Here is a 23469-nt window from a genome sequence, read left to right on the forward strand (position 1 = left end):
GAAATGATTGCATCTAATTCCTGAACAAGACAGTTTGACAGTGATCACTTAGTAGTCATTTTGATGAGAATTTATATTCATCTTATATATATTGATGAGAACAAGTAGGTGATAAATTTTCAATAATTTCACAACAATTCAAAATTTACAAGCATAAATTATATATGATTAATAGCTCTTACTTTTTTCCCACCAGAAAACATAATGTGGTAATATTTTATGATAACGTGACTGGATTTAGAATCCACTCAAACTTTTTCATATTTAGTATAATTTACAAAATAATGATGAAACTTCAATTCACAGAGTATGACTGTATTATGAGAGCAATAATTCTGAAGCTAACTTGGATGTAATGAAAGGACATATCAGCCATAAACAAAGGGAAGAATTCAATATAAATGAAGAGAGAGATGTAGAGCTGAATCCATGAGGAGTATCTGACAGACTTCCCTGCCTTTCTTGGCCACACATTAGGCTCTGAGTCCTGCTCCTTGAGTGCCTGGAACAAGCACTCCTCCAGCAGCTTCAGGGCTCAATGTCTGTGATGAGCAGCAATATATACTCCAACTGGCCTATGAAAGTGATGTCCTGGAGATAGAACATTCCCTGGCTTTGTTCCTTTATTCGAGGATACTTGCTTTAATGAAGCAAGTCCCCCATGTGCTTGCCTCCTATGGGACCATGGGGCACACTAGGATGGATCATCAGACTCTGATTCTTTGGGTTACTCTTTGAGAATCCTTATGTCAAACTGCTTCTGCCTAGGGGTAAATTATATAGAGGCACCAGTCCTTTCAGGCCATTCCTGGGGCTGCATGGATAACCATCTTACAGTACATCTGTAATTCATTGATCACACACCAAATAAAGTAAGTCATATAACAGACTATAGTTTATATAGCTAAGCTTGTTAAAATGTGAGGGGAAAATCGTCCTTAATAATCCAACCTCTTACATTTGAAATGACAAGTTAGAAAGTAATAAAACAAGTAGAAATCGGGACTTCCCTGATGGTTCAGTAGATTAAGAATCCACCTTGCCAAACAGGGAACTTGGGTTCAGTCCTTGGTCAGGGAACTAATATTGCCAGGCTGCAGAGCAACAAAGATTCTGCATACCACAACTAAGTCTGCAGGCCACAATGAAAAATCCCATGTGTTGCAATTAAGACCTTCAATTAAGCCAAATAAATAAATATCCAAAACAAAAAAAAACAGACAGAAACATATACACATAGCGTATATAATAGCTAAGAGTGAATGGAGTATGATTGAATTATATATTGCCTCTGTGCTGTATTTGGTTGCTCAATTGTGTCCAACTCTTTGACACCCCATGGACTGTAGCCCGCCAGGCTTTTCCATCCATGGGGATTCTCCAGGCAAGAATACTGGAGTGGATTACCATGCCCTCCTCCAGGGGATCTTCCCGACCCTGGGATCGAACCCTGGTCTCCCGTATTGCAGGCAGATTCTTTACCATCTGAGCCACCAGGGAAGCCCATATTGCCTCTACCTGGTTGTAATTTTTCTTAAATTTTAATAATCTTATACTAACTTTATTTGATAGTGTCCAGATAGGAGATAGAAACCACACCAGTTAATTGAACAGGTGATTTAACAAGAATTGTTAACTAGGTATGAAGTTAAGGGGGTGACTGAAAAACTAAAAAGAGAAATGTAATGTATGACAGAGGTAGTGACTGTTACTACCTTTAGGGCTGAAAAACAACCTAAACAAAGGCATTAAACAGAAAAAAAAAAATCACAAAGTTGGAGGAGTGACCCCTCAGATCTCTGACGAGGCACTGCCTGACTGGTGTTGGTATCTCTGAGCTTAGATGGGGGTGCTTGAGGGGACCCAGAAGTCTGGGCCCCAGACCTCTACAACAGAACCCTGGCTGGTGTCAATGAAAATTACAAAACTGTAGAAAAACGGCAAACTGGTTTCAACTGTTGCTACAGAAAGAATCTCCTACTACCAGAATAAAGAAGCATTGCTGGAGTGAAGCATACTGGAACCAACACACTACAGGAAGCAGTCATGAGATAGACAAGAAGGAACAAGCCTCTTGTCCTTCCTCAGCCTTGGGGTCTCCCTCCAATGCCCCCAATTAGCAGAGCTTAACAGAGCCAGCTGGCAAGGCAAAGAAATGTGGTTTTCACACTCCAGCTCCAGCATGAAAGAAAATTACAAAAGGAGCTGAGGAAACAACAATAGGCAATTGGCTGATGTGGAAATTGATACCAGAAGTGGAATCTATCTTCCATCTTCTGGTTTTGCATATATCTCATGAAGACAGTTAAAGACCTTGATCCTTTTGCTCCCCAGATCCAGTCAGCATAATGTTATCAATGCACTGGATCAACTTAATGCTGATTGGAAGGTCAAGATGCTCAACATCTCTGTGGACTGTATTATGGCAGAGAGCAGGAAAATTGACGTAGCCCTGGGGCAAGACTGTGAAGTTATATTGTTGGCCTTGCCAAGTAAAAGCAAATTGCTTCTAGTGTTTCTTGCCAATTTGTATAGAGAAAAAAGTATTTGCTGGATCACTAGCAGCATACCAAGTGACAGGAGTTGTGTGTTGATTTGCTCCAGTAAAGTTACTATATGCGGAAGAGCAGCTGCAATTGGAGGCATCACCAGACTAAATTTATAATCACCCATAGTCATCCTCCAAGATCCAGCTGCCTTCGTCACAGGCCAAACAGGTAAGTTAAATTGATGTAAGATAAGGACTTCCCTGGTGGTTCAGTGGCTAAGACTCCACACTCCCATTGCATGGGGTCTGGGTTCTGATCCCTGGTCAGGGAACTAGAGCCCACGTGCTGCAACAAGAATTCGCGTCCAGCAGCTGAAGAACCTGTAGGGAAGATAGCACAGCTAAGACCCAGTACAGCCAAGTACATAAATAACTTTCTTTTTAATTGGCATGAGGTAGATTTCATCACTCCTGCTTCTTTAAGTCTTTATTGGTGTCATTAATCTCTGTAGTTCCCCTTCTGCCATCCCAAAAAAGCAATGATTTTTGTTTATTTTCTGGTATGTGTGTATGAGGGGGAAGGGGGTTCCCAAGGGCTTCAGCTTGGCTCTTCATACTGTAATGGTCCTTATTCCAGGATCAAAGGGCCAAAACGGAAATTCTGCTAGTTGCCAGGCATCCTAGTTGTATATTCAAGAGCTAATGAAATATCACAGAATGGTTCTATAGACCCACTGTGCCCACTGCAATTCAAACTTGAGTTAAGACTCCATGCCTTATATAAGCCCCTTAAACTAGTGGAATGCATTTGGGTCTCCAGAAATTAGCACCAAGTAATGCCAATGTTTAGAAATCCTTGCAAAACCTGAATATTGTTTTTTTCCCCCATCACACAGTCATTTTAGGAAGTGGCCACAGTTGTCTGTGGAAAAGACGTGGGGGAAGATTTTCAGTATATACTATGGCAGTGCTGCAGAATCCTTCCTTAAGGGAATCCAGCCTTCCCTTTCGATTAAGGGGCTCAGGTCTGGAAACTGGGAGAGAGAGGTCAGAACTCTCTACTGTGGTGACTAACGTTGTATTTTGGGCCACAATATATAGAGATTTTAAGATATTACATGTAGAGACTTACCTTGTGGTCCAGTGGTTAGACTCCTCTCTCCCAGTGCAGGGACCAGAGTTCAATCCCTGGACAGGAAACTAGAAAGAACCCCACATGCTGCATCAAAGAGTTCGCATAATGCAAATAAAGATCCCACATAATAGTAGTAGTGTTAGTCACTGAGTCGTGTCTGACTGCGATCCCATGGACCGTAGCCTGCCAGGCTCCTCTGTCCCTGGGATTTTCCAGGCAAGAAAACTGAAGTGGATTGCCATTCCCTTCTCCAGGGGATCATCCTGACCCAGGATCATCCCGACCTACTGTCCATCTCTGGGTCTCCTGTATTGCAGGCAGATTCTTTATCAAAATATCTCACATGCTGCAACTTAAAAATAATAAAGAATCCCACGTGCTTCAGTGAAGATTGATGATCCTATGTGCAGCAACTAAGACCCAGCACCTAAGACCCGGCATAGACAAATAAAATACCTAAATATTAAATAAATATTATGTGTGAATGATCAGTACTTTGTTAGAAAGTGAAAGAAACTGTTAGTCGCTCAGTTGTGTCTGACTCTGTGACCCCATGGAACTGCACCCCATCACGCTCTTCTGTCCATGGAATTTCCCAGGCCAGCATACTGGAGTGGGCAGCCATTCCCTTCTCCAGGGGATCTTTCTGACCCAGGGATCAAACCCGGGTCTCCTGTGTTGCAGCCAGATTCTTTACCATCTGAGCGGACTGGCTATCTATTCTAATCCTAGGACCACCCATAATCATTTAGCTGAATGCCAAAAGAAATCTGATTACCACCATATCTCTACTTCTCTTTATGTGCCCACTTTGTCTTTGGTGGATAAATACTGACATTTGGCCTCCACTACTCAAATGGGTCATCCCATCATGCTTTGCCTACAGAAGAAAGCCAACATAGAACTTTTCAAGGATACAAATATTCCTAAGCACTAATGTATTTTGCAATGCTTTAGTAAAGGAACCCTCCCCAAGTCCTCTCAGAGGATATACTTGTGGGGAGTAGATATGCAAGTTAATATGTGACGTATCTGGAGAAGGCAGTGGCAACCCACTCCAGTGTTCTTGCCTGGAGAATCTCAGGGACGGGGGAGCCTGGTGGGCTGCCGTCTATGGGGTCGCAGAGTTGAGCACGACTGAAACGACTTAGAAGCAGCAGCATGTAACATATCTACCCCGTATCTCTAAGCCTTTTCATTCCTCTTACTGTGGATTCCTTATCCAGGGAAGTTCCTGTACCTTAGCTTAATTAAACATAGGCCACTATGGAGTCCAAGTTTCAATGAACTTAACAAATAAATCCTGAATGTCACTTCCAGCTGTAGGTGCTAATGCATTAAATTCTTAATTTCTGATACAGGTACCCATATCAATAAATTCCAGTCAACCCGTATTATATTTCATGCTCCTTCCTTTAACTCCCTTATAATATACTCACATAAACTCCCTGGGCTTCTACAATAAATAATAATGAAGCTGTTTTACCATTAAAGCTGTTTCTCGAACTTATGGTTGCCAGGGGGAAGGGATAGTTAGGGAGTTTGGGATGGTCGTGTACACACTACTATCTTTAAAACAGATAACCAGTTGAATAGTACATGGAATTCTACTCAATGTTAAGTGCCAGCCAGGATGGGAGGGGAATTTGGGGGAAGATGGATACATGTATATCTATGGCTGAGTCTCTTCCCTGATCCCCTAAAGGAGATCAGTCCTGGGTGTTCATTGGAGGGACTGATTTTGAAGCTGAAACTCCAATACTTTGGCCACTTGATGCGGAGAACTGACTCATTTGAAAAGACCATGATGCTGGGAAAGATTGAGGGCAGGAGAAGGGGATGACAGAGGGTGAGATGGTTGGATGGCATCACTGACACAATGGACATGGGTTTGGGTAGATTCCGGGAGCTGGTGATGAACAGGGAGGCCTGGCGTGCTGCGGTTCATGGGGTCACAAAGAGTCGGACACAACTGAGTGACTGAACTGAACTAAACTGAACTTCCCTGTTCACCTGAAACTATCACAACATTGTTAATTGGCTATACCAAATACAAAATTAAAAGTTTAAAGTTTGAAAAAAAAAAGATTAAAAAATAAACTCCATAGGGTTGTGTAAGAATTAAATGAGATAAAACATGAAAAAATATGGTATAAAATTAAATCATGTTTAGTGTCTTCTCAAAAGCAAAAAAAGTTATTTTCTGCTAGGGAGGTTAAAAAAAGCTGTTTCCACCTGGTCAGACTTTGTATTTGCCCTGCTGGAGCAAGTTTAAAATCATATTTTAGCTTTTTTCTCAACAGGGTTGCTACCAGAACACAGGTGTCATGAAAACCACTGCTAAATCTAAGCCACAATTGCAAAGAAGACTCATATCAATATCATTCTGTTGTTTGGACCTGTGGATGTGGCAAGTCTACCACTACTGGCCATCTGATCTTCAAATGTAGGGGGATTGAACAAAGAACCACTGAAAACCACAAAGAACCTCCTTTGAGAAGGAGGCAGCTAAAATGGGAAAAGGTTCCTTCAAGTATGCCTGGCTCTTGGACACACTGAAAGCTGAGCATGAGTGTGGTGTCACCATTGATATCTCCCTGTAAAGAAAGGGACCAGCAAGTACTATATGACCATAATTGATGCCCCAGGACATACAGACTTTACCAAAAACACAATTATAGGCATATATCAGGCTGGTTATGCTGTTCTGATTGTTGCCACTGGTGTTGGTAAATTTGAAACAGGTATCTCCAAGAAAGGGTGATCAAAGAGTAAGCTAACTAGTGACTAACGGTTAGCATTAACAGAATGGATTCCACTGAGCCACTCTACAGCCAGAAAATCTATGAAGGGATTAAGGAAGTCAACACTTATGTTAAGAAAGTTGAATCCAACCCTGACATAGTAGCATTGGTGCCAATTTCTGGATGGAATGGTGGCAACATGCTGCAGCCAAGCTCTAACCTGCCTTGGTTCAAGGGATGGAAAGTCACCCATAAAGATGGCAATGCCAGTGGAACCATGCTGCTTGAAGCTCTGAATTATATCCTGGCCACCAGTTATCCAACTGACAAGCCCTTGCATCCATCCCTCCAGGAAGTTCATTTCAGTTCAGTTGCTCAGTTGTGTCCGATTCTTTGCAACCCCATGGACTGCAGCATGCCAAGCCTCCCTGTCCATCACCAACTCCCAGAGTTTACTCAAATTCATGTCCATTGAGTCAGTAATGTTATCCAACCATCTCATTCTCTATTGTCCCCTTCTCCTCCTGCCTTCAATCTTTCCCAGAATCAGGGTCTTTTCAAATGAGTCAGCTCTTCACATCAGGTGGCCAAAGTATTGAAGTTTCAGCTTCAGCATCATTCCTTCCAATGAACATCCAGAACTGATCTCCTTTATGATGGACTGGTTGGATCTCCTTACAGTCCAAGGGACTCTCAAGAGTCTTCTCCAACACCACGGTTCAAAAGCATCAATTCTTCAGCGTTCAGCTTTCTTTATGGTCCAACTCTCACATCCATACATGACTACTGGAAAAACTACAGCTTTGACTAGATGGATCTTTGTTGGCAAAGTAGTGTCTCTGCTTTTTAGTATGCTATCTAGGTTGGTCATAGCTTTTCTTCCAAGGAGCAAGCATCTTTTAATTTCATGACTGCAGTCACCTTCTGCAGTGATTTTGGAGTCCAAAAAGATAAAGTCTCTCTCGGTTTCCACTGTTTCCCCATCTATTTGCCATGAAGTGGTGGGACCAGATGCCATGATCTTAGTGTTCTGAATGTTGAGTTTTAAGCCAACTTTTTCACTCTCCTCTTTCACTTTCATCAAGAGGCTCTTTAGTTCCTCTTCACTTTCTGGCATAAGGGTGGTGTCATCTGCATATCTGAGGTTATTGATATTTCTCCCAGCAATCTTGATTCCAGCTTGTGCTTCATCCAGCCCTGGGTTTCTCATGATGTACTCGGTATATATGTTAGATAAGCAGGGTGACAATATACAACCTTGACGTACTCCTTTTCTTATTTGGAACCAGTCTATTGTTCCATGCCCAGTTCTAACTGTTGCTTCCTGACCGGCATACAGATTTCTCAAGAGGCAGGTCAGGTGGTCTAGTATTCCCATCTCTTTCAGAATTTCCCACAGTTTATTATGATCCACAGAGTCAAAGGCTTTGGCATAGTCAATAAAGCAGAAATAGATGTTTTTCTGGAACTCTCTTGCTTTTCCGATGATTCAGCGGATGTTGGCAATTTGCTCTCTTGTTCCTCTGCCTTTTCTAAAACCAGCTTGAACATCTGGAAGTTCACAGTTCATGTACTGTTGAAGCCTGGCTTGGAGAAATTTGAGCCTCCAGAAAGGATGTCTACAAAATCGGTGATGTTGGTACCACCTCTGTGGGTCGAGTGGAGACTGGTGTCAAGCCTGGTATGGTGGTCACCTTTGCTCCAGAGTTACAACTGAAGTGAAATCTGTTGAAATGCACCATGAGGTTTTGAGTAAAGCCCTCCTTGGGATCAATATGAGTTTCCTTATCAAGAACTTGCCTCCCTGGTGAAGGAAATGGCAACTCACTCCAGTACTCTTGCCTTGAAAATCCCATGGACAGAGGAGCTTGGTGCAGGCTACTATCCATGGGGTCGCAAAGAGTCGGGCATGACTGAGAGACTTCACTTTCTCACTTTTACAATTCTCTATATGTCATTTTTTAGTAGCAAAACCAGATCTGAACTGACATGAAATTAAAGTCTTTATCCCACTTAGTAGTAGTATGAATATTCATATTCTCCTGCAGATATATTAATATATTTGACTACAGAATGCTGACCCAGGGCTATACTTAGATAATATTGCTTTCTAAATTCTAAAAAACTAGAAACACGTTTGGCTCCAAAGATGTCAGATAAAGGATTGGGTTTTTGTTCATTCACAGTGAAGTACTAGGCAGCCATAAAAAAGAATGAATATACATGTGCTGCTACAGGACATTCTCTAAGACACATTGTTAAGTAAAAAGAAAAATCCAGAGCAATGTATTACATGCTATCATCGTGTTAAAAGGCAGGGGGTGGAGGTAAGGGCAGAGAGGATAGATAGAATATTTCTGGAAGGACAGAAATTGATTACAATGGTTGTCTCTTGGGAGGGCAACTGGGGGGCTAATGTCAAGAGCATTGTACCCCTCAATGTATTGAGTGGTTATTTTTTTAATTTCACTTATTTATTTTATTTTTGACCTTTCTGGGTCTTCATTGCTCTGCTATGGTTTTCTCTAATTGTGGAGATCGGGTGCTAGACCCTAATTGAGGTGCATGGGCTTCTGATTGCTGTGGCTATTCCTGCTGTGAAGCTGGGGCTCTAGGGCACACAGGTGTCAGTAGCTGGGGCACGTGGGGGCTCAGCTGCCCTGTGGCATGTGAGATCTTCCCAACCAGGGATCGAACCCTGGTCCACTGCATTGATGGGCAGATTCTTAACCACCGGACCACCAGGGGAGTCCCTGCTGCTTACTAGTGATTAGGCAGGTTGATCAGACTCTCTCTGGCCTCTGAGCCGGGAGAAGAAATAACTGGAAGAGAGGAGTATGAAGACAACACCAGGTCCAGGGGCCAGAGGGGAGTGAAGGCGTGTTCATGGTGGCACACAGAGAAGCTGTCCAGAGAGCCTGGTCCCTGGAGGCACCTTGAATCCTCGCCTCCCTGCTTTGCTGGGTCCCCCTGAGATCCCAGTCTCCTCCTCTGCTTGGCGAACGTGAAAGGCGTCTCTAGTCCTTGTACCACAAGGCTCTGTTAACAGCAGGAAGTACTTGTGTGTGCACATGTGTGCATGTGCACACTTACATATGTGTGCAAAGGGAAGGCTTAACATTTTCTAGGCGCTTGAGTTAAATGACTTCTGCAGTCCTTTACAAAGTGAGCTCAGCAGAGGAGTGTGCTGTCAGGGGCATTTTGCAGAATCTCCCATCAGCTCCAGAGGAGGCAGTCCATTATCACAGAAGGCTCTCAGAGTGGTTTACAGTGGGGGCCCCAGAGCTGCCTGCCTGGGGCACACAGCCAGGAACCTGGAAGCCTGGAATCAGCCTATGGTCCGCCTGGAGCAAGGAAGATCCTTTCAGCCCTGAGAGCAATTGTGCTGTCTTTTCCATCCAAGGCCATGGCTGTCTCTGTTAGATTCTAGACACGCTAAGGAATGATCACAATTATGTAGCAACTAACATTTACGGAATATTTACTATGCACAGCGCTAGGCACTTTATCACTGCCTTGATTCTGTATACCAAGTCTCCAAGGTGGGAATTATCAAATGAGGTGAGAAGGGTCAAGAGACTAGGCTAAAGGTCACATGACAAGCATTTGAGCAGAAGCACACTGTGGGCTCTGTTCACAGAGTGGCCTGGGGCCTCCGTGGCTCTGTGTGAGAGCAGGGCATGTCCTCAACACTGTGCTCTCGAGCCCCACAGTGTTTCTGTTGCCATCAGTGTGGGCCCTGGTCAGTAAGGGATTGATGAATAAATATGTCTTCCTCCTCAAAAAAAAAAAAACAAACAAAAAACTTGCTTGTCAAAGATGGTTGCTGTGGTCATGTGACTGGTGACAGCAAAAAGACCCATGGATGAAAGCAGCTGGCTTCACAGCTCAGGTGATTATCTCAGACCAGCCAGGCCAAATCAATGCTGGATATGCCCCTGTGCTGGACTGTCAGCTCACATTCTTGCAGATTTGCTAAGCTGAAAGAGGTAATTGATCATCATTCTGAGAAAAATCTGGCAAGTGGCCCCAAATTCTGGAAATCTGGTGATACTGCTGTCACTGATATAGTTCCTTGCAAAACCCATGTGTATTGAGAGCTTCTCTGACTATCCTCTTCTGGGTCATGTTGCTGTTTGTGACATGAGGCAGACAGTTCCTGTGGCTGTCACCAGAGTAGCAGACAAGAAGGTAGCTGGAGCTGGCAAGGTTACCAAGTCTGCCCAGAAAGTTCAGAATATTACCCCCAATACCTGCCACCCTCATCTTAATCAATGGTGGAAGAAAAGTCTAATAACTCTTTGTCTCAATTGGCCATTTAATAGTAAAAGACTGGTTAATGATAACAATATAAAGTATAGCCATCTCTGCTCTCTTTTGGTTTTCAGTTGGGTGGAATATCTTTTCCCATCCCTTCACTTTGAGCCCATGTCTCTCCTTAAAGCTGGGTTTCCCAGGTTCTTCAGTGGTAAGGAATCTGCCTGGTGATGCAGGAGATGCAGGAGATGCAGGAGAGGTGAGTTTGATCCCTGGGTTGGGAATATCCCCTGGAGTAGGAAATGGCCACCCCCTGAAGTATTCTTGCCTAGGAAAATCCCATGAACAGAGGAGACTGGTGGGCTGCAGTCCATGGGGTTGCAAAGAGTCAGACATGACTGAGCATGCACACACATCCTTTAGGTGGTATGAGTCTCTTGTAGGCAGCATATGTGTGGGTCTTGGATTGTTTTCATCTATCCAGCCACTCTATGCATTTTGATGGAGAATTTAATCCATTTTATTGATAGATGAGGACTTACTCATCTTATTAATTTACATCTAAGTAAATGTCATCTTGGGACTCCCTGGTGAGTGGCTGAGATTCTGCACTCCTAAAGCAAGCGGCCCCAGTTTGATCCCTAGTCAGGGGACTAGATCCCACATGCTGAAACTAAGAGTTCGCATGTAGCAGCAAAGATGGAAGGTCCCAGGTGCCACTATATATATATATATTCTCTCTTCCCCCAGTGTTTCACACTGGCAGTCTTTGCTGGCAGGGTCAACTTTTTTAAAACATCAGTTTCATCACATTTTGTCCTATGCTTAAAAAGCACAAAATAAAATCCAAATTCCTTGATTTATTGTGAATAACTCTTTACAGTTGAAAAATTACGTTTTTGGCCTCACCTTCTGCCACTTTCTAGAATATAAGTATGCTCTGATATGAAAGCTTCAAATGCTTTTCGAACTTTCATTGCCTAGCATGTAATGTTCCTTCTGCCTCAGATACTCTTTCCCCACTCTTTTACACAGACAAAAAGTCTTATTAGTCACTTAAAATCCAGCTTGGAAATCTGGTTTTCTGTGAAAGCGTCTCTGACCTCCCTGGATAAATTAATTGCCTCTGTGTTCCTTAACACTGTGTATATGCCTCTACTTTTGTCCTTACAGATGGTATTGCATCAGTTTATCCCATTTTCTCTCACTAAACTAGGAATCCTTCAAAAGCAGGTCTTACCCATCTTTTTAAAAAAATGTTTATGTATTTATTTGGCTAGGCCTGGTCTTAGTTGTGACATGTGAAATCTTTAGGTGTGGCGTCTGGAATCTAGTTCCCTGATCAGGGGTCAATCCAGGTCCCCTGCATTGGGAGCACCAGAGTCTTAGCCACTGGACCACCAGGGAAGTCCTTTATCCATCTTTTTAAGCCCAATGTCTGCCTGCATATAGAAAGTCCCCAGTAAGTTTATTGAGTTGAATTTATCTGGGTGCATCTAAACAAAACCAATTTGAAAAGAAATGGGAAGAAGTTTTCTAGCAGGAGATGGACACTGTAAACAAAGCAGCCTGTGAGAATGCACTATTGGGACCTAGCAAAGAAATGGATTTTATCTTGTTTATTATTTATGAATTGCTTCAAAAAACTTTGAGGCAGCTATTTTTAAGTGTTCAACACTGTTGTCTCCAAAGGCAGTACAATGGATTTATTTGAGCAGAACATATTTTGCTAGCACATTATACACGTGTGCTAAGTCACTTCAGTCGTGTCTGACTCTGCGACCCTGTGGACTATAGCCCTCCGGCTCCTCTTTCCATGGGATTCTCCAGGCAAGAATATGGGAGTGGGTTGCCATGCTCTCCTCCAGAGGATGTTCCCAACCCAGGGGAAGGTGCATCTCTTATATCTCCTGCATTGGCAGATGAGTTCTTTACCACTAGCAACCCACTCCAGTGTTCTTGCCTGGAGAATCCCAGGGACTGGGGATCCTGGTGGGCTTCCGTCTATGGGGTCGCACAGAGTCGAACACGACTGAAGCGACTTAGCAGCAGCACCACCACCACCTGAGTAGCCCCTGAAAATGAAAGTGAAGTCGCTCAGTTGTGTCCGACTCTTTTCGACCCCAGGGACTATACTCTATCAGGCTCCTCTGTCCATGGGATTTTCTAGGCAATAGTACTGGAGTGGGTTGCCATTTCCTTCTCCAGGGGATCTTCCTGACCCAGGGATCGAACCCAGGTCTCCCTCATTGTAGACAGACGCTTTACTGTCTGAGTAGCCTCTAGCACATTATAAATAAACCATTTCACATAAAAAAGGTCCGTGGATTGTAACTTTCCTAGAGGCAGAAGCCATGTGTATAAAATTTACTTTTTATGTAGCACCTAGCTACACAAACTCTTAAATGATTTTTGGCACAACAGTGATTTTGATCATCTGTGACTGAATCTGTAGTCATTTGCAATGAAGAAAGGGAGGTGGCAATTATCCATTTGTATTGCTTAGTATGAATAAATAAACCAGATAAATCATATTCCTCTCAGAACTCCCCCCTCCAAAAATACATTTTAGCAAGGTTATTATTCTAATGTCTGTCTTTTTCACACAAATTAGGTAGCCAAAAGAGTTTCACTTCATTTCACTTTGTAATTTCAAAAGTTAATGAGGATGATGATAATGTTTTAAAAATTCAATTGCATTATTACTGCTGTTTTGTTTGTTTGTTTCTAACGCTAGTGATGATGACTACTGTGGTATTCTCCTGTTTCCCTTAACACTGCTGCTGCTACTGCTAAGTCACTTCAGTCGTGTCCGACTCTGTGCAACCCCATAGACGGCAGCCCACCAGGCTCCCCTGTCCCTGGGATTCTCCCTTAACACTAGCCTAGTACTAATCTAGCTTTGGTCAGTAACAACAGTAATAACGGTAACACAGTTTGAGAAGTTTACTGGTTGAGAACTTATAACCATTCAATAGAATGGTGGGATGAGGTGGGGGTGGGGGCAGATTTTGATCTTTCAGAGCATTTTTGGTTGTTTGTTAATGTTTTCTTTCCCTCTTTTTGAAATTAATACTAGTCTGGTAATACTTTTTCTTACCATTTCATGATACCTTTTTGTAGTCCAGATGAGTGAGTCAGCACCTCAAGAGGAACCTGCTCAGGTACCTGGTCTGCATAGTTTCTAACCATTTAACCATGAGAGGATTTGAGATTCAATTTGGGAAGTTGAGATGCAGTGTCGTATACTGTCATTGAATTATTTCTCTTTTTAATTGAAGTGTTCTCTGTTAAGTTTTGACAAAAATGAGGTCAACTAATAGTTGAGTCATAGTGGCCTGCTTCCAGTTGCTTGGTATTCTTGATACATAACAGGTCTGTTACTGTTTGAATTTTTTAATACAGCTACTCTATGTGATTTTATTTGATATGATGTTTACTCATGTGAATTTTTTACATAAAAATCTTGCTATGCTAAGCTAGGTCACTTCAGTCGTGTCTGACTCTGTGTGACCCCATAGACAGCAGCCCATGAGACTTCCCTGTCCCTGGGATTCTCCAGGCAAGAAGACTGGAGTGGGTTGCCATTTCCTTCTCCAATGCAGGAAAGTGAAAGTGAAGATGTTCAGTAGTGTCTGACTCTTCGTGACCCCATGGACTGCAGCCTACCAGGCTCATCCGTCCATGGGATTTTCCATCAAGAGTACTGGAGTGGGTTGCCATTACTGTCTCCAAAAGCTTGCTATGCTAGAGTATAAAACATTAGTTTTATTTCCAGCCCCAACTGGATACCATTTACTAAAACTGTGTCCATTTCAGGAAAATGGAAAAGAAGACAAAGAAAGGAACCAGGGAGGAAGTGAAGCAGAAGAGCTCATTCAGGTAGAGTTTTCATGATGTTAATGCTGGAGAGTAACTGGAGAATTTAATTTTCCTAGGTGAAAAAAAAAAAAAGGTGTGGGTATTCAAAAAGATAAAATGGCAAATGGGAAAAACCAAACCCACGTTGATCATTAAGCTGACTCTGAGTCAGTTTCAGGAAACTTCCACAGAGAGGTAAATTATTTGTGAAGAGCTATTATGACTTTATAGAAATGGTATGGACCTAACAGAAGCCGAAGATATTAAGAAGAGGTGGCAAGAATACACAGAAAAACTGTACAAAAAGATCTTCACAACCCAGATAGTCACGTTCACTCACCTAGAGCCAGACATCCTGGAATGTGAAGTCAAGTGGGCCTTAGAAAGCATCACTACGAACAAAGCTAGTGGAGGTGATGGAATTCCAGTTGAGCTATTTCAAATCCTGAAAGATGATGCTGTGAAAGTGCTGCACTCAATATGCCAGCAAATATGGAAAACTCAGCAGTGGCCACAGGGCTGGAAAATGTCGATTTTCATTCCAATCCCAAAGAAAGGCAATGCCAAAGAATGCTCAAACTACTGCACAATTGCACTCATCTCACACACTAATAAAGTAATGCTCAAAATTCTCCAAGCCAAGCTTCAACAGTACATGAACTGTGAACTTCCTGATGTTCAAACTGGTTTTAGAAAAGGCAGAGGAATCAGAGATCAAATTGCCAATATCCACTGAATCATCGAAAAAGCAAGAGAGTTCCAAAAACATCTATTTCTGCTTTATTGACTATGCCAAAGCCTTTGACTGTGTGGATCACAACAAACTGTGGAAAATTCTTCAAGAGATGGAGTACCAGACCACCTGACCTGCCTCTTGAGAAATCTGTATGCCGGTCAGGAAGCAACAGTTAGAACTGGACATGGAACAACAGACTGGTTCCAAATAAGAAAAGGAGTACGTCAAGGCTGTATATTGTCACCCTGCTTATTTAACTTATATGCAGAATACATCATGAGAAACGCTGGGCTGGAAGAAGCACAAGCTGGAATCAAGATTGCTGGGAGAAATATCAATAACCTCAGATATGCAGATGACACCACCCTTATTGCAAAAAGTGAAGAACTAAAGAGCCTCTTGATGAAAGTGAAAGGGGAGAGTGAAAAAGTTGGCTTCAAGCTCAACATTCAGAACACTAAGATCATGGCATCCGGTCCCATGACTTCATGGCAAATAGATGGGGAAACAGTGGAAACCGAGAGAGACTTTATCTTTTTGGACTCCAAAATCACTGCAGATGGTGACTGCAGCCATGAAATTAAAAGCTTGCTCCTTGGAAGAAAAGCTATGACCAACCTAGACAGCATACTAAAAAGCAGAGACATTACTTTGCCAACAAAGGTCCGTCTAGTCAAGGCTATGGTTTTTCCAGTAGTCATGTATGGATGTGAGAGTTGGACTATAAAGAAAGCTGAGCAGCGAAGAATTGATGCTTTTGACTGTGGTGTTGGAGAAGACTCTTGAGAGTTCCTTGGACTGCCAGGAGATCCAACCAGTCCATCCTAAAAGAGATCAATTGTGAGTGTTCATTGGAAGGATTGATGTTGAAGCTGAAACTCCAATACTTTGGCCACCTGATGTGAAGAGCTGACTCATTTGAAAAGACCCTGATGCTGGGAAAGATTGAAGGAGGAAGGAAAAGGGGATGGCAGAGGATGAGATGGTTGGATGCCATCACCGACTCAATGGAGATGAACTTGGGTAAACTCCGAGAGTTGGTGATGGACAGGAAGGCCTGGCATGCTGCAGTCCATGGGGTTGCAAAGAGTTGGACATGACTGAGTGACTGAACTGAACTGATTATGACTTTGTAAGTCAAGTTCGCTTTTTATAATCAGCACTGTTATCCTGCATATGACAGTCACCAGTTAATAGGGGAACTTCACTATCATTCTGAAAATGTAATTTCCAAGTTAATCATTTAAGTAACTTTGTGTTTAAATAAATAGAAGGCTTCTATGAGGAAAAATATTTTAGAGAAAAGGGGAGGCAAGTGAAAATAGTTAGATGGATTCACCATGAAGTTGACTAATTTGAGTCTTAAGATATTCTATTACCACCCTTTTAAAAGTATATCAGGGAGTTCCCTGGTGGTCCAGTGGTTGAGAATCTGCATTGCAATGCAGGGGACTCAGGTTTGATCCCTGTTTGGAAATCTAAGATCCTTGGTTGCCTCGGAGCAACCAAGCCCAAGCACCATAACTAGAGCACCCACGTGCTGCAACTACTGAGCCCATGTGCCACAACTGCAGGGTCCATGTGCCCATAAAGAAAGATTGCATATGACACAATAAAGATTCCACGTGCTTTGACCAAGACCAGCATAAATAAATATTCTAAATTAACTTTTACAAAAGTAGATCAGCATGAGTACAAAAAGCTATTTTACCACCATTTATTCATAAAGCTAAAGTTTACTTTCCTTAATGAAAATGAAAATGTTTTTCTCTCCACCACAAACTTGGAAAGTGATTCTAATAGTCAAAGAAAACAGCAGCATTTTCAAAGTTTCAGCGGTTCGATTTCACTCCGTTGTGGTCTCAAATTATGTTTTTAGAAACATAATTTCTAATTAACCCTTGTATAATTCAAGGATTAATGTACATCTGGAATAATATTCTTAGCCTATTTCTTTGTTAGCCGTAGGAAGATATGATGGCGTGGTGACCCAATGAATGAAGCAAATAGACTGCGATTACTGTTTTGCTTCTAATATACAACATTAAATCCTAGGAAAATCAAGGAGGAATGTTTGGTAATTTTTACAAGGAATTTATCTGCATTCTTTCACTGGGAGATCTGATGCAACTTTGATGAAAAGCAATTTATTTTTTAACTGGTGTTTCTTTTCTCCTTTCAGTCTTCACAGAGTATATCAGACAGTTCAGCGTTAGGCACCTGCAACAATGTGACGGGAGCAGCAGCAAACAAAAAATCCCAAGGTAGACAACTAGCTTTTCTCCTACACACCAGAATGTAAAACCATTACGAAGTTTTCATTGGGGATGGATTCTTCAAGATTTTGCCTTTCAAAAATATAACACCAGGAATGAATATACTCACACATACTTTTGTTATTGTTCAGTTGCTCAGTTGTGTCCGACTCTTTGCAACCCCACAGACTGCAGCACGCCAGGGTTCTCTGTCCTTTACCATCTACCAGAGCTGGCTCAAACTCATATCCATTGAGTCAGTGATGCTGTCCAACTATGTCATCCTCTGTTGTCCCCTTTTCTTCTTGCCTTCAATCTTTCCCAGCATCAGGGTCTTTTCTAATGAGTCAGCTCTTCGCATCAGGTGGCCAAAAGTACTGGAGCTTCAGTTTCAGGTCAGTCCTTCTAATGAATATTCAGGGTTGATTTCCTTTAGGATTGACTGGTTTGATCTCCTTGCAGTCCAAGGGACTCTCAAGAGTCTTCTCCAACACTACAGTTCAAAAGCATCAATTCTTCAGCATTTTGCCTTCTTTATGGTCCAACTCTCACATCCATACATGACTACTGGAAAAATCATAGCTTTGACTATATGGACCTTTGTCAGCAAAGTAATGTCTCTGCATTTTAATATGCTGTCTAGCTGCATTTTAATATGCTGTCTAGATTTGTCATAGCTTTTCTTCCAAGGAGCAAGTGTCTTTTACATACATACATATATATGTGTATATATATTATTTTATTTTATTTTATTTTATTTTTTTCCTATGGCATGCGACGTATGGAATCTTAGTTCCCTGACCAAGGATAAAACCCAAGCCCCCTGCAGTGGAAACACTGAGTCTTAACCACTGGATCACCAGGGAAGTTCACCCAGGGATATTTTAAACGCAAGTTGGGAAATAGTCAATGCGGGAGACCTGGGTTCGATCCCTGGGTTGGGAAGATACCTGGGCAAAGGGAATAGCTACCCACTCCAGTATTTTGGCCTGGAGACTGTATGTCCATGCGGTTGCAAAGAGTGACCAGCTGAGTGACTTTCACTCTCGCTTTGAAATATATTCCCTTCAGACCTACTGTACAGCACATGGAACTTATAGCTCATGGAACTCTACTCAATGTTATGTGGCAGCCTGGACGGGAAGGCAGTTTGGGGGAGAATGGATACATGTATATATTTGGCTGAGTCTCACTACTGCCCACCTGAAACTATCACAAGGTTGTTAATTGGCTATACCCCAATACAAAATAAAAAGTTTAAAGAAAAAAATATATTCCCTTTACTTTCTATTGATACTTTTGAAGCAACTTTATTAATCTTGTACTTAAAGAGAAAATTTACCTAAGAGTGGACTGACACATAGCAGACAACCCATAAATACAAAAATCTAGTGATTCAACCTGCCTGTTGTTTTTCTTTCTTCTTTTTACCTTTGTACTTGACAACACATTTGTTCTGCTTGACTTTTAGCCCAATCCTTAATCCAAATTCTACATGATTATGCAGGTTGAAAATTTATATGATCAAAAGGTAACAACTAAATAGGCAAGATAGTCATCCCTTTTACTACTGTTCTTCTAATTTTAGATACTTAGTGAAATCCTATACTACATAAATTTTTCACAATATTTAAAATTTAACAATTTATATTTTAGTTACTTGAAATTCTTTCGAATTTAGTTTACAGCTGTCAAGTGTTTAATATGTGCTAGCACAGAGTTGGACACGACTGAAGTGACTTAGCAGCAGCAGCAGGCTGAACTATAATAATAACTATTAAAGCATTTTCTAAACTATAATTTGCTATGTAGATGCTGGCTATAACTTATAGATGCTTACTCTTCTCAAAGTATTTTTCTATGTTCTAAACCAATTAAAAGAATTATTTACATTTCTTCTTATTAGTACATATTATAGTACATACATATGAAGAATCAAACTATTCAGCATTTATTTTGCCTTTATTATAAACTTTCACAGTTCACTAACTTTTAAAAAGTTTCTTGGCAAGTCCTTCCCTTCCTGCCCCCTACCACCAGTTTCCTGATTTTGCTTCCTCCTCACTCCCTCCCTCCACCACCACTACCCCATAAATCCCTTTGCCTTTACCATACTCACATGGACCAGGTTTATAAATAAACTCTTTCATTTTAAACTTGCTAAACAAAATTGTGATCTAGGTAATTTCCTATAAATTTAATTAGGTGTTCACTTTAATTAGTTTATGGCCAAATCTGTACCTGCAAATCACGTGTGTATTCCATGCTTTAATTTATTGCCTCTCTAGAAAACATATCAAGAGTTTATGGTCTTTCCTGTTCTCATACTTTGAATTTGTTGCTGCTTTATAATGTACGATAGAGGGAAATGTATTGTTTGAGTAAGTCTGTTCATTCCCAGTATATGATATACATTGAAAATATTGCAGTTGCTTGTAGCAATATCAAATGCAATGCAATGTATTTATTTATTCAGTGATCAGTCACTATTAATTTTAATATTCTAAATCTCCCTTTGTAAATATGTATGTGTTTGTGTATGTGTGTGTGTGTAATAAGTGGGAAGAGGAACTGTTATTCCAATTTCAACACATCAAAAGAAGTGTCTTTATCTTTGTTATATGCTGTGTTGTGCTTAGTTGCTTCAGTCGTGTCTGACTCTTTGTGACCCTGTGGACTGTAGCCCTCCAGGCTCCTCTGTCCATGGGATTCTCCAGGCAAGAATACTGGAGTGGGTTGCCATGCTCTCCTCCAGGGGATCTTCCCAACCCAGGGATCAAACCTGTGTTTCCTGCATCTCTGCATTGCAGGCATATTCTTTACCACTGAGCCACCAGGGAAGCCCATCCTTGTTATATACTTGTCAAAATTAAAATGATGTTATTTTGCCAGGAAGCTCCTAGAATATACTCAAATACTTATCTTTGCATAGAAAATATTGTGTCTAAATGTATCATGTGAATTCCTCATTTCTTTCCCTGGTTATTACATTTTTCAGGCTATGAGCTCAACTTGTATTTTGAGAAATTTTGTTTCTTTTTTTATTCATTTCCTCAGCTTTCTTATTACACAGCCCTAAGTTTTAAAAAATTCTGCAGGAAAATACCTTTTCCTATAGCTATTGAATTTTCATGCCAATAGTTTTAATAGTGCTTCTTTTCCTCCTCTCACAGTAGTTTTTCTATATTATGTACAAATGTTAAGAAATCCTGACAAGATCAAGCCTGCTGAGCTTCAGACAGGACCTGTGTTTTAAGAGAACATAGCACATATGTTGAGTAGCCCTGCTGGGTCAATTTTCACCAGTTCAATCAGCAGCCAGTCCCTCTAATGCTGTATGCCTTCTGTGAAGAAAGAGTCTGCTAGAGCTTATTATAATGTGACTTATAATTCATTCCTATTTGTGTCCTTAAATAGAGTTGTGCTGAGGCCATGCCCAGCAGTGGGCCAGGTACTGAGTGCATAAAATGATGAAAGTCATTTATAAATGTCATTGGACCTTTCAGAATATGAATAAGGAATTTTTTTGTGTTTCTACTTCTTTAATTGAAAGCATTTGTGCCCATAGTACCTGAATAGGACTTTGTATGTTAGAAGGTGGGTTAATACAGAGTGAAGATGTGCATGTTGGGTAAGTATTTGAAAAGCTCTTAATTCCATAGAAGTTTAGAAAGTCCTAAAAAAAGAATTTCAGTGGTTAGCATAGTGCCTGGCACTATGACATCAATAAGTACTTATTGAGTGAATATGTAACTGAATCAATCTATCTGTAAAAGATTTAGGACTATATAAGCATAGGCTAGAAAACCCAGTATTTGCTTGAAACTGTATTCAATTAAACTCTTTAATTAATTTTCCACTGGAGCAGTGCTATAATTTATGAATTCAGAGATCACCCAATCAAAGGACTGCTACTGATAGGCTTATTCAGAATCCTGATTTACTGACCCTGCTATTGATGTGGTCTTTTGTGTGACCCTTTTATTTTGTTGGTTTTGTGGCTCTAAGAGAGTAGTGTTTGACCAGAGTTGTAACCAAACATACGTCTACTTCCATTCTGCATGTTGGTGGGGAGAGAGCAAGCACTAGGATTATTGCTTAGCAACCTCTAATACCAAGCACCCTAGAGGAGCACTAGCAGTCTGCAGCAAAGATAAGAGAATGCCCTAGTTCATTTGTAAGTTTACTAATGAGCCATGCAGATGCCTAGATATTAAGTTGCTATACGTCTGGAGGAGGGATATCTGTCTTGGGTTATGCTGAAGAGGTTAAAAAGAGAGAGAGACTGCATTTTTAAAATTTAAGTTATGTGAGATAGATTTCTACTGTTCAAATTGAAATTTTAATAATACATCCTTCTTTAAACTTTTCTTCTTGTAGTTTCTGTGATTCTAATGTATCCTGTTTTCCTCCCACCTCCCTAGTCACTCTCAGACTCCCATGTAAATGTACTTTATCTGCCTATTCTAAGATGTTGCACAAAATTCCTTTTATGGTCCTCTTCTCACTCTAGACACTCTGAGTGAGCTCATCCAATAATAATACTAGTAATAATGACTATAAATGCTTCAGGATATATGTGTTATATATATAATTTCATATATGTATATGTATAATTTTCTCATCATGATTATCCTACAAAGTATAATTATATTCCCATCTGATAGAAATAGAGTCTAAGTTTATTAGCTTATTCTATAAGAAACTACTATATGTTAGAGCTGAAATTTGAATCCTGATACTTCTTATTCCAATGCCTATAATTTTTTTTAACACAGTGTTTATTCATTCATCAAATACTTGAGTGCTTACTATGTTTCTGACACTGTTCTAGCCACTGCTAACTAAGAATTCAGTAGTAACCAACACGGACAACATATCTTCATTAATGAGTCTTAATTTCGAAAGATGGGTTAAAAAAAGATTATTCTTCCTAAAAGATCTATGGGTTTAGCCAGTGTCATAAGGCAAATAAGGAATATAAAAATTATAAAAGTTATCAAGGAAAAAATAGAAATATCTTTTCTTTTTAACAGATGAACAAAACAATCAGTGTAAGTTTATCAAGGTTTCTGGATACAAAGTCAATATACAAAAACAATTGTATTTCTATTATATATTAGCAACAAACAGACAATGAAAATTTTAAGATCCAATTTTAATGTCTTACAACCCCCTAAATATCTCAAAGTAAGTCTAACCAAAAATGAACAAAACCTCTACACTGAAACTATAAAGCATAATTAAAAGAAATTAAAGATGACCTAAATAAATGAAAATATATACCTTATTCATGAATTAGAAGGCTTAATGTTGTTAAGATAGTGGTGCTTTCTCAACTGACCTCTAGCTTCACTGTATTTCTAATAAAAATTTATGCAGGGTTCTATATGTGTGTCTGTGTGTTTATAAAATGACAATTTGATTCTAAAATTTATGTAGAGGTACAAAAGACCCAGAAAAGCCAAGGAAATCTTGAAAAACACAGCTAGAGGATTTATATTTCTAAATATCAAGATTTATAGTTAAGTAACAAAAATTAGGACAGTATGACATTGGCATAAAAATAGACAAGCCAATGGAACAGAGTCCAGTTGAAAATCTTGTATTGAAAACAAGAATGATGCTAAAATGGAAAATATGTATTTTTGAGTCCTACCTCACACCACATATGAAGACAAATTCTGCATGTATTATAGATGTAAATATGAATGATAAAATAGTAAATAATTTTAGAAGAACACAGGAGAATATTACCGCAGTTTGGGGGTAGACAAAGATTCCTTAAACAAAACACAAAAGATGCTGACTATAAAATAAATAAATGAGGAATGGACACATTAAAATTAAGAATTTTATTTTTGTTCATTAGAAAACACCATTAAGAGAGTGAAAAGCCAAGCAAAATATGAGAAAAGATACTTACAATACCTATGTTCACAAAGTTGATTCACGAATCATCACCATCCCTACTCAAGACTCTTTCATCATCC

The 23469-nt window shown here is 40.4% G+C and overlaps 1 protein-coding gene across 1 annotated transcript in view; it reads left to right on the forward strand.

Annotated features, from left to right (window-relative positions):
• EFCAB5 (EF-hand calcium binding domain 5) overlaps positions 1–23469 on the forward strand; it is a 105377-nt gene that overhangs the window by 3792 nt on the left and 78116 nt on the right. Inside the window, exons 2-3 of the mRNA XM_042255465.2 lie at positions 14444–14506; positions 17404–17485. The gene's annotated coding sequence lies outside the window, so the exon portion shown is untranslated. The remainder of the gene's footprint in view (positions 1–14443; positions 14507–17403; positions 17486–23469) is intronic.

Source organism: Ovis aries, chromosome 11, assembly GCF_016772045.2.
Source record: "Ovis aries strain OAR_USU_Benz2616 breed Rambouillet chromosome 11, ARS-UI_Ramb_v3.0, whole genome shotgun sequence".
In the NCBI taxonomy this organism is placed as follows: domain Eukaryota; kingdom Metazoa; phylum Chordata; class Mammalia; order Artiodactyla; family Bovidae; genus Ovis; species Ovis aries.